The following is a 10,000-nucleotide window of genomic DNA, read 5'->3' on the forward strand; positions in this document are numbered from 1 at the left end:
AAAGAAATGGAAATAAAGTGCATGTACATCCTCTGTGTGTCATTAAACAGATTAACTTTTGAAATCCTGAAAGTAATACAAGCAAACAACAGCAACACAAACGTCTATCAGCTTGCATGCTTTCTTTTTCACCGTTGATGATTCACTTCTATTCAACAGGACTTGAGACTCACTGAACATAAACCTGGTCCCCGTCCTATTCGCCCTGACGTTACTCCTTTTGAAAGAGGGAATTCTTCTGTTGTTCCTGCTTCTGCTGCTCAAAGTACAACTTCACTCCAGGCTGCTGCCGGCACGAGTATGTCTGCTTCATCTCTCTTTACCACATCAAATACTTCAAGGAACCAGGACGATATATACAGATCATCTGCTACTACTCTAACTCACCATCTAATTCCCTCCTCTACTTAATTCCTAATTACTTTAGACTTTCTCCTGGGCATTTCAGAAGAGGTGGACTGAAACCACAAAGAAGTCAAAAAAGATTTTCTCAGTGTCCGAAAGCAGCTACAGATGAAAGTGTAACACTCAGTGTTTGCTCTCCCGAGGCCAGTTCTGACCTAAAGCTGATGCAGGCTGGTCTGTCAAAAGCAACGTGTCAGTTCCAGAGGAAGATCACTTTAATTTTAATGCATTTAATTAATGTAATGCTCTGAACTATTAGCATGCTTTCATCTACATTTGTTGGATCTTTGAACAGGAGCTTCCTAAACTTCAGGCTCTGGATGGTGATTGGTTCTTTTATAACTGTTATATTAATACTGTGAACACATTAACATTTGTTAACACATTTTAACATTCGTTGTCACAATTAATTAACATATCTTATTGTTATTTAAGTTGGCAGTGGCCAAAGGAACCTGTCACTGACCACTCTAGAACTGCAAACGGCTAAAAACCATTTACAATGGAGGAAAGATCACTTCTACATTATTCCTCCACAAGTAGAACTGAATACCCCCCCCCCCCTACAGTGCAGTAAGTCAGCAAAGTCTTACTTTTAATGACAATCCACAGCACGTTGAATCTGCTGAAGCTGCTGGATCTGCAGGTGATGTGGTTTTGCTGAAGACAATGTTGTGGAGGGAATGTTTTATTTCACATTTCCTTAGATCATCTGTATATTTATGTTAAATTATAGTCGTCGTTTTATTTGTTTTTTTCATATTTGACACCCTAATCCAGACTTCCTACAGAAACAAAACGTAGTGTCGAGCTGTTCGGGAATTCAGTGAAGACGCCTCACCTGGCTTATGGATGGCTGTGGGAACCCTGCTAATGCCGTTATAGACCTGTTAGAGGGCTCTGTGTAATGTCCTCTGAAAGGTTCTAATGTTTTTAATATTTTTCTTCTGTTCGCCCTGTACTCATCAGCTAATCAGAGTCAGAATACGGTTTATTGCCAAGTAGGCTTTCACTTACAAGTTATTTGCCTTGGTGTTTGGTGCATGCAATAAACAATTTGTTATTACTGTTAAAATTGCTTTTCCTTTCCTCACAGACCAACTGTCCAATTTGCAGTATGGCCATCCCTTCAGAAACCGCACAGATTCATGACAGCATATGTGGGGAGAGGTAAATAAATAAATATGTTGTCAGTTCTTGAGAGCATTTAAACATTTACCGACCTTGTTTTAGCCAACTTTGAATAATTAAAAACAATATATAAACATATATATTTTTAGTTTCCCAAAAGATGGAAGTGCACCTGAAGGCTGAGATGGAAGTGCACCTGAAGGCTGAGATGGAAGCCAATCTGGACGAGCACAAGTTAATCAAAGGAGTGTGACTGGACCATCATACGACCACAGTGGCTCCTGATGCAGCATGTGTGACATGTCTGTCTTGTATTAGTTTTTGATGAATGTGAAAGTGAATATAGCTGGCAAGCATTGCATCAAAACTAATACAAATTGTAAATTATATTATTATTATTATTATTATTATGTCAAATGTGTATATTCCCTGTCTCATGGCATAGTAGGCTAACAACCCACGATTATCACAATGGTGACAACTATCTGTCACGAAGGTGGGTGAGTGGAGCAGGTGGACCCAAATGCAGAGACAGCAGGCAGGTTGGATACGATGCTGAATATTTAATGAATGAACTCAAAATTCACAGGAGACACTGGGACCAGGAACAAAGACCATAAACACAGGAAAAAACTCGCAACATACACAACACAAAAGCAGAACAAAAGCAGATGACTAGACCAAGACCGACCTGAAAACTGGACTGTAAATACACAGGAAGTGATTGCAAACTAAACACAGGTGAGGGAAACGAGACACAGGTGAGACACATGAGATAATCAAACACAGGAAGTAAAGGTGACCAGACACAAGGAGAAAATATTTCAAAATAAAACAGGAACTACAATAAACAAACAGGTGACACAAAAACACAGAAGGAACACACAAGGGAAACATAATAGCAACAACTCAAGAGAACAAAATACACAAAGAGTCCAAAGAAACGCAGGACGTGACTCTATCATACATTATTTTGGTGATTTCTCTGATTTTTGTTAGAGACATTTTTTTTAGGTGTAGATAAAAAAAAAAAAGATCCAAAAAATTAAATCCTGTTTTCTAATGTTGATGTCTTACTTTTAATGACAATCCAGCACGTTGAATCTGCTGAATCTGAAGGTGATGTGGTTTTGATGTGGACATCAACTGAAGACAATGTTCTGGTCACTCAACATCAGTTGTTTAGGAAGTCAGGTTGCAAGTGTGTAAGATAAATTATAGTTTTACAAATTGCATCGTCTTCAATTGATTCGTCCATTTATAACACATTCACATGTGTATTTTCAGCATGGAAGAGTGTTATGGACCCTCACAGGGCGACTGAAGGGTTCAGGAGGTATTTGCTTGTCCAGAGGGAGGAGATGCCTCCTCTTCAGTTAAGCATTGATATCCATGAAGATGTGGATAAGCAGCAGATGGTTATAATCAGTTTCTATAAGCCACACTGACTGGGCAAAGCCCTCAAGATGCATTTTAGAAGGTACATACTACGTATTTTGTTGATTTTATTTTGGTTTGGTTGTCTCTCTAGATCATCACTCAGGTGCAGTTAATAAACAACCACTGGAAGTGATGCGACACCTTTTCAGCATGATTATGCAAAAGCTGCAGCACAGGTTCCACATGCATTTTGGTAGGCATTGTATTTGTAATACAAAAATATGAATGGTATATGAATATTAATGAAAATCAATCTTAACATTTTTCTAACTCCAATATTTCATTGTATTCACTTGCTTTGGCTGATGTTTTTTTGCTGTTGTACAAACATTGAGAATTAAATTTTGGATCTTCAACAATTTTTGTTTCCATCTGAATTATGTTCAATACAAGCAACAGTAACATCACCTCGATCCCTGAGGGAGAACACCTTGTTCCTCGACCTCAGAATTAAATGAAATATTTAGTCTGTCCTAAAAATAAGTTATTACTAACAAAAATCATATAATTCTTATGATCAACATTATATTTCATATGGTAATTAACATAATTTGGGCATAATTTTGCATCTTGAAGGTCATTGGGCGTACGATGAGCCAGATTAAACAAGTCAAGAGGGGGTTAAAGGAGATGTGGTGCCAGTGATGTTCCCACCACTCTTCCACAGTTTGTAGTGCCAAGATAACATAGAATGTTGAATATTGGATTTAATTTAATAATAATTGTGCAAGCTTCAGTGTCTACACATCCGGAAACCAGTAGGTCATACATATAAAATATTTAAAATAAATACAAATTACAACATTTTGCAATTAATACTTAAAGGGAGGCATTTTCTCCCATAATTAAATATTCATTTATGGTTACAAAGCTATAGCTTTACAAAAAACACACCGTTCTCTCTATATCTTAAATCTTAAAATCCATTTATACCTACTATTAATCCAGACCATCTTTGGTTACATTGAGTGGTCCATGGGGTTGAAGAAGAGGAGTACTATGGCTGTCAAGAGTCAAGTTGTAAAGTACCTTTGTCAGTTCATTGAGACCGGTAATTGTATCCTTCTTTCTTTCCTATTTTTAAAACTGCAATTGTCATTGATTGATGATAGAGCTTATTAACATGATTTAATAACAGACTCTTATTAGATGGTATGTCGCCCTTATCTAATATGTGGACATGGCAATCATCCTTACCTTAGTGTGCATTTATTCTGTAGATTATTCCAGTAAAATAACATAAACTAACAATTATTCCACATGATTGAGTCCCCATATTAACGGGATACAACAACTCGTGGTCACGCTAGTTGATTTTCTGCACCCTGATGGTGAAAACAGGGATTTATTCTCTGATTTTCTTCTAAACCATGTGTTGTACATTTGTTGGCAGGGTGGTATACTATCTAATAAGAGTATGTTATTAAATCATGTTAATATGCTCTAACGTTTCAGTTCCTCTTTAACAGTTGTTTATTTCTTTCCCTTTCAGCATCCTCAGAAAAGCAAAACTACATAACAACACTGTGAATTCATAGTTTTTGGGGAAAAGCCTAGTTAAACAAATTGATGGTGAGGGTTTGTTCAGCACTGAGTTTATAAATAGTGATGTGTGATTCAGATTTTGTTTTGCAGAATGTTCACTGAGTCTATTAACTTAGTCTTTGCAGCACTTATGACAAAATTATTCCTTTAATTTGTTAAACTTATTGCCTGCCTGGATGGCCACAAATGACACCAGTTTGGGGCTAATTTAGTGAGTAGTATGGTAGTTATGGTTCTAATTATGGTTATGGTGATCTGCAGCACGAGGCAGCAGTCTGTTTCGTGATTAAGGCATGTTCTGGACCCAACACCTATGATTCTGTATTGCTGTAACGTGGCAGAAGGAACACATTATACTGGTGGCCATCCATCCACACCAGTGGCACTCAGGCTCGGTCATCTGGGGAACCACATGGAATATTACATTTTTCAAACAGCCCGTCACAAAAGCCCTAATGCAGTGCTTAACATGTGAGTGAGGAGGTGTCAGAACACCAGTGCGAGTTTTAGTGTTTTTATGGAAGCATTGCGATATTGTATCATTGATCAGAAGTGGTAGCAGTATATTTGAATGTTGTTGTTGTTTTGAAGCACTATTGACTTGATTGTGTAAATAAAGGTTTTTGAAAATTTTAAAAAAATTCTCCCCCTCCCTCTTTCTTTCTCTCTCAACCCTACCGGTCGCGGCAGATGACGTCCACCCAGAGTCGGGTTCTGCTGGAGGTTTCTTCCCATTAAAGGGGAGTTTTTCCTGCTGCTGATGGAGGAATGTTGGGTCTCTGTAGATTAAAGCGTTTGGTCTAGACCTGCTCTATGTGAAAAGTGCCCTGAGATGACTTCTGTTGTAATTTGGTGCTATGTAAATAAAATTGACTTGACTTGTAACCTAGCAACAGGCTAGACTGACCAGAGGAGGTGTAGCTTCAGCTGTCAGGTGAGCTAACTGCAGACGACAGGACTGATCTCACACCTGTCGAGTGCTGTTACCACAGAGAAGGTTCGGCGACTGGTTCAGTTACAACAGCTGTAAGTTTCTGACAGTTGATTGGTTCAGCCTGTTGTCCAGAGGTAAACCACAAACTGCTGAGATGCTGCACTTCCTGTTCTTTCAGCCGCATTACATGATCTTCTTCAGAGTCTCCACAGCTTTGAAAACATCTACTGCTTTTGAAGAAGATCACGACATACGACTGAAAACAGTGACAGTATTTGATCAGGCATTGGGACGTCTCCAGCAGGATGAGAGGCAGCACCTCCTGGTCCTCTGCTCCTCTGGGTTGGGAGGTAGAGGAGTTCAGGCTGAGTATGAGGTTGGCCGGTGGATCGGTGCAGCAGCAGCAGTAATGCAGCCGCTGGTATGACAGGAAAGTGGAGAGCAGAGTCTTCGCCCCCAGTGATAAAGTGCCGGTCTTATTGCCGAACCCTGGTTCCAGTCTACAGGCTCGCTTTAGTGGCCCATATGTTGTTCAGAAGAAAGTGAGCGACCATGATTATCTGATTGCTACTCCAGACCGAAACCGTAGGAGTAGGTTGTGTCATGTTAACATGTTGAAGCCGTACCGTGAGCGTGTGGATGGGCTTGGCCCAGACGGTGTGGCATTGGGACATGGAGCTGTCTAGTGCTGATCCTGTTACGCCATGTTCGCCGTGGTGGCGCTGTCCGGTGCTGAAAGTGTCGGGCCTGCTGTCGCCTCTACGGCACTGGCTTGTGTGGGGGGTGAGGAGGATGCTATTGCTCCACCAAGGCAGTGGTGCAGGGGAGGTTACGAAATTCATAAATGTTAACAAAACTTGATCTCCACTTAGCTCACTTACCTGATGCTCAGATGTTGTAGCGCTGATTCTGTCACACAAGCAGTAGTTTTCAGACGTGCCCTCATGCACGACCGTTTTGCAGCATGATATTGAGTTGGATGATTCTCCACCAATCAAGCAGCATGCATATCGTGTTAATCCTGATAAGCGTCGTCGTTTTAAAAAAGAGGTTGCGCATATGCTGGAACACAAACTTGCTGAGCCGAGGTCGAGCTCATGGAGCTCTCCTTAGTTACTCCTTCGTTACATAAACGAGTACTAGTGCTCAGTTTAGGGAGGCAATAACTATGTCACCAACCATGAATGCAGACGGTTGATGGATAACTTTAACTTGAAAACATCGAATGCCGTGATGTTGCTGCACGAAAGAAAACTTTGAAAGAACAGAAAGCACCATGATGGCAGCAGCCCTGAATGCAGGAAAGCCAAACATAAGTTGAGAAAAACTAAACTTCAAATCCACTATGACATGTATGAACCAAGTCTTTGTAGTTTTAACTATGAGTTGGTGCTAGACAGCTGCATTTTTCTAAGATGATTAACAGTCTGTTTGTCAGGGTTGACAAGCTTACAAACTCTCCAAAATAGATACAGAACTCCTTTTCACAGAGAAACGTAATGAATTTGAATTTAACTATTAGACCGATGCCATCTCTATTGACCACCTAGAAATAATTTGACTATTATTTCACAATTCAATACTATTGACCAAAAACCCCAGAGGAAACAGTTTGGCATCTTAAATCATCAACACACAGCCATCTGACCTCTTAAAAACTATTTTTTAACTCAAATAGTTAATGGCTCACTGCTATCAGGCAGTTTCCCAAAGTTCAAGGTTCTTTTAAAAAAGAGAACCGCTGTGTTAAACAACTACATACCTGTCTCAAACATCACCTTCAATCAGGCTTCTGACCTCTATCATTAAATGACATACAGCTGAATGCTGATTCAGGTAAAATATCAGTTCTGGTGTGACTAGATCTCAGTGAGGCATCTGACACTGTAGATCACAGAATACTGCTGGACAGGTTGGAAAATTGGGCGGGTTCTGCTTGAGGTTTCTTCTCGTTAAAGGGGAGTTTTTCCTTGCCGCTGTCGCCGAGTGCTGCTCATGGGGGAATGCTGGTTCGGTCTAGACCTGCTCTATGTGAAAAGTGCCCTGAGATAACTTTTGTTGTGATTTGGTGCTATATTAATAAAAACTGATTGACTGATTGACTTTAGACTGCACAAATACTGCTGTACAACTGCAGCCCAGCTGGTTTGATACAGCTCTACTGCTGCTGAGGAGGTCTGGGTGCTTGGGCCATCATAGACAGCTTTTCCTCTTAAAATCCGAGGACATGGACCTTGCTGGACTGACACCTTTTTACAGCTGTGTACTACAGACATGTCGGGCTTTTAAGACCACAAATGAGACTCCGGGCATGTGGTTGTTTGAGAAAGTTACAACAACTACATAAAGACTCAAACCCAGCAGTCTGCCAGCCTGCGAGCCAATTAAGAGAGGCTGGCTACAACAAACCGGGTCATCTGATGAAGGTGACAGCAACATCTGTGGACACCCTGAGAGAGAACAGCATCACATCTATCAGGCTGATCAACAGAGTGGTGGAGGAGGTCTATGCTGCCCCGCCACAATCTCTCAGAGCATCTGCAGAAAACTCAGTGACCAGTAGAGTGAGGAGTGTGAGTTTCTCCTCTCTGTCTATCACCCTTGCTGTGAGGGGGTGGAGGAACAAACCCCCACCTGGACAAGTAGGGATGAAGGAGTCAAGGTGGACTGAGTATTTTGGTCCAGACGGTCCAGGCAGCTTGTACAGGGACCCTGACAGGCCAGCTGCCTTTCAGTTCAGTGTCCTCGGCTGTCGACATGTTTTAAAAAGGTTTCGGGTCTCAGGGAGGATTTTTCTTTTGGTCTGAAATAATGTGCAAAGAAGAACATTGTACTCACACTAGTGAACATTTTATCTGGTTCTGCCAAGGTGGCCATCTGACTGACATGCAGGAACTGGGCCCAGAGTGCCAGCAGTGTGGAGCCGGTGCTGGTTCTGGGGGGACTGCTGAAGGCCCAGCTGAGGGTGGAACATGCTTATTATCACGTGATGGACAATACGCAGGCCTGCAGGCGGTGGTCGTGCTCTCACAGCTCACAGGTTTTGTTGTATTTTAGGAAGGTTTTTCTTTCTTTTGCCTTCAAATGATGATGTGACAGTGATCTGGTTTCTCTCTGTAGTGGTTCAATAAAGGGATTTAAAAACCAAAAACCTCCTCGTCTCCTCTCCTCGTCTCCTCTCCTCTCCTCCTCTTCGTCTCCTCTCCTCCTCTTCGTCTCCTCTCCTCGTCTCCTCCCCTCCTCTTCGTCTCCTCTCCTCGTCTCCTCCCCTCCTCTTCGTCTCCTCTCCTCCTCTTCGTCTCCTCTCCTCCTCTTCGTCTCCTCTCCTCGTCTCCTCTCCTCATCTCCTCTCCTCGTCTCCTCTCCTCTCTTCCTCTTCGTCTCCTCTCCTCTCTTCCTCCTCGTCTCCTCTCCTCTCTTCCTCTTCGTCTCCTCTCCTCCTCTTCGTCTCCTCTCCTCTCCTCCTCTTCGTCTCCTCTTCGTCTCCTCTCCTCCTCTTCGTCTCCTCCTCTTCGTCTCCTCTCCTCTCCTCCTCTTCGTCTCCTCCTCTTCGCCTCCTCCTCAGATCACTGAGTCTTTAATTCCCTGTCAGGAGGACATGTCCTAGTCTCTCTGCGTGTCTCTGTGTAAACATCTTTCCCAGAATCCCGCTGGGCGTTGGCGGGGGAGTCACATGGTGTGTACTGATCAGTTAATCATGTGGACGAGACAAGTGTGTGTGATGTGTGTGTGATGGACGGACGCCCGCTGTGTCTCTGCTCATTGATTAGTCTGGGCCGACGGACACATTTACCTCCAGCCGTGCGTTTGATTGGCCGGCCCGCATTGAGATGTTTTATTGGCCAGCTGCTCAGCGGGGCGTCGGCGTGACGCAGATCCTCCGCTGACACGACCTCTGACCCCATTAAAGGAGCAGCTCACACAAATATACACAGAGGATACACAAGTAAAGTGATTCATGTCAAAGACAATAGGCATTAATATGTGAATATGTTGTAAAAGTTTACTAACTAAACTCAGCCTTGAGTTAAATCTGTCCAACTATTTAAAGGGTCATTCTGCTGATTTTCTATGTTTCTCTTCATGTTTGGATCCAAACCAACAATGAATTGATCTACTAACCAGTATTGTGTTTGTATCACAGCTGATCTGATTCTTCTGTTGTTGTCCAGAAACTATTAAAACCCGTCAGTGAGTCTCACCGCTGTACTGGGTCACATGTTCCTTCATCATGAAGAGTTTGGTCACGTTAGTTTAGAAACGGCTCCAAAGACTAATAACAGCGTCACGTTTTCAGTCTCTGGAGAGCAGTTCTGTGTATGGCAGACGCCACTGAGCACGTGCAGGAGGGCGGTTCTGTTTACAGCTTTGTATGCTACATATCACAACCTCTGGACTTTGTACTACAAATTTCCCAAAAACCTTCAGTACAAAGTCAAAACCTTCAACAACACAAGAACACACAGAAGATGAATCCTGTTGTCTTTATTTCAAAATATTAAAGATGCATTTCTCTAAAATCAGTTAATGAAACCTGAACCTGTT

The 10,000-nt window shown here is 42.1% G+C and overlaps 1 long non-coding RNA gene across 1 annotated transcript; it reads left to right on the forward strand.

Moving 5' to 3' along the window:
• Positions 1–1,096: 1,096 nt before the first annotated feature.
• On the forward strand, positions 1,097–1,877 carry LOC121899031. Its single transcript, XR_006096587.1, has 3 exons — positions 1,097–1,326; positions 1,502–1,575; positions 1,686–1,877. It is a non-coding gene; the product is annotated as an uncharacterized LOC121899031 (long non-coding RNA).
• Positions 1,878–10,000: the final 8,123 nt, after the last annotated feature.

This window comes from Thunnus maccoyii, chromosome 6 (genome assembly GCF_910596095.1).
Source record: "Thunnus maccoyii chromosome 6, fThuMac1.1, whole genome shotgun sequence".
Classification (NCBI taxonomy): domain Eukaryota; kingdom Metazoa; phylum Chordata; class Actinopteri; order Scombriformes; family Scombridae; genus Thunnus; species Thunnus maccoyii.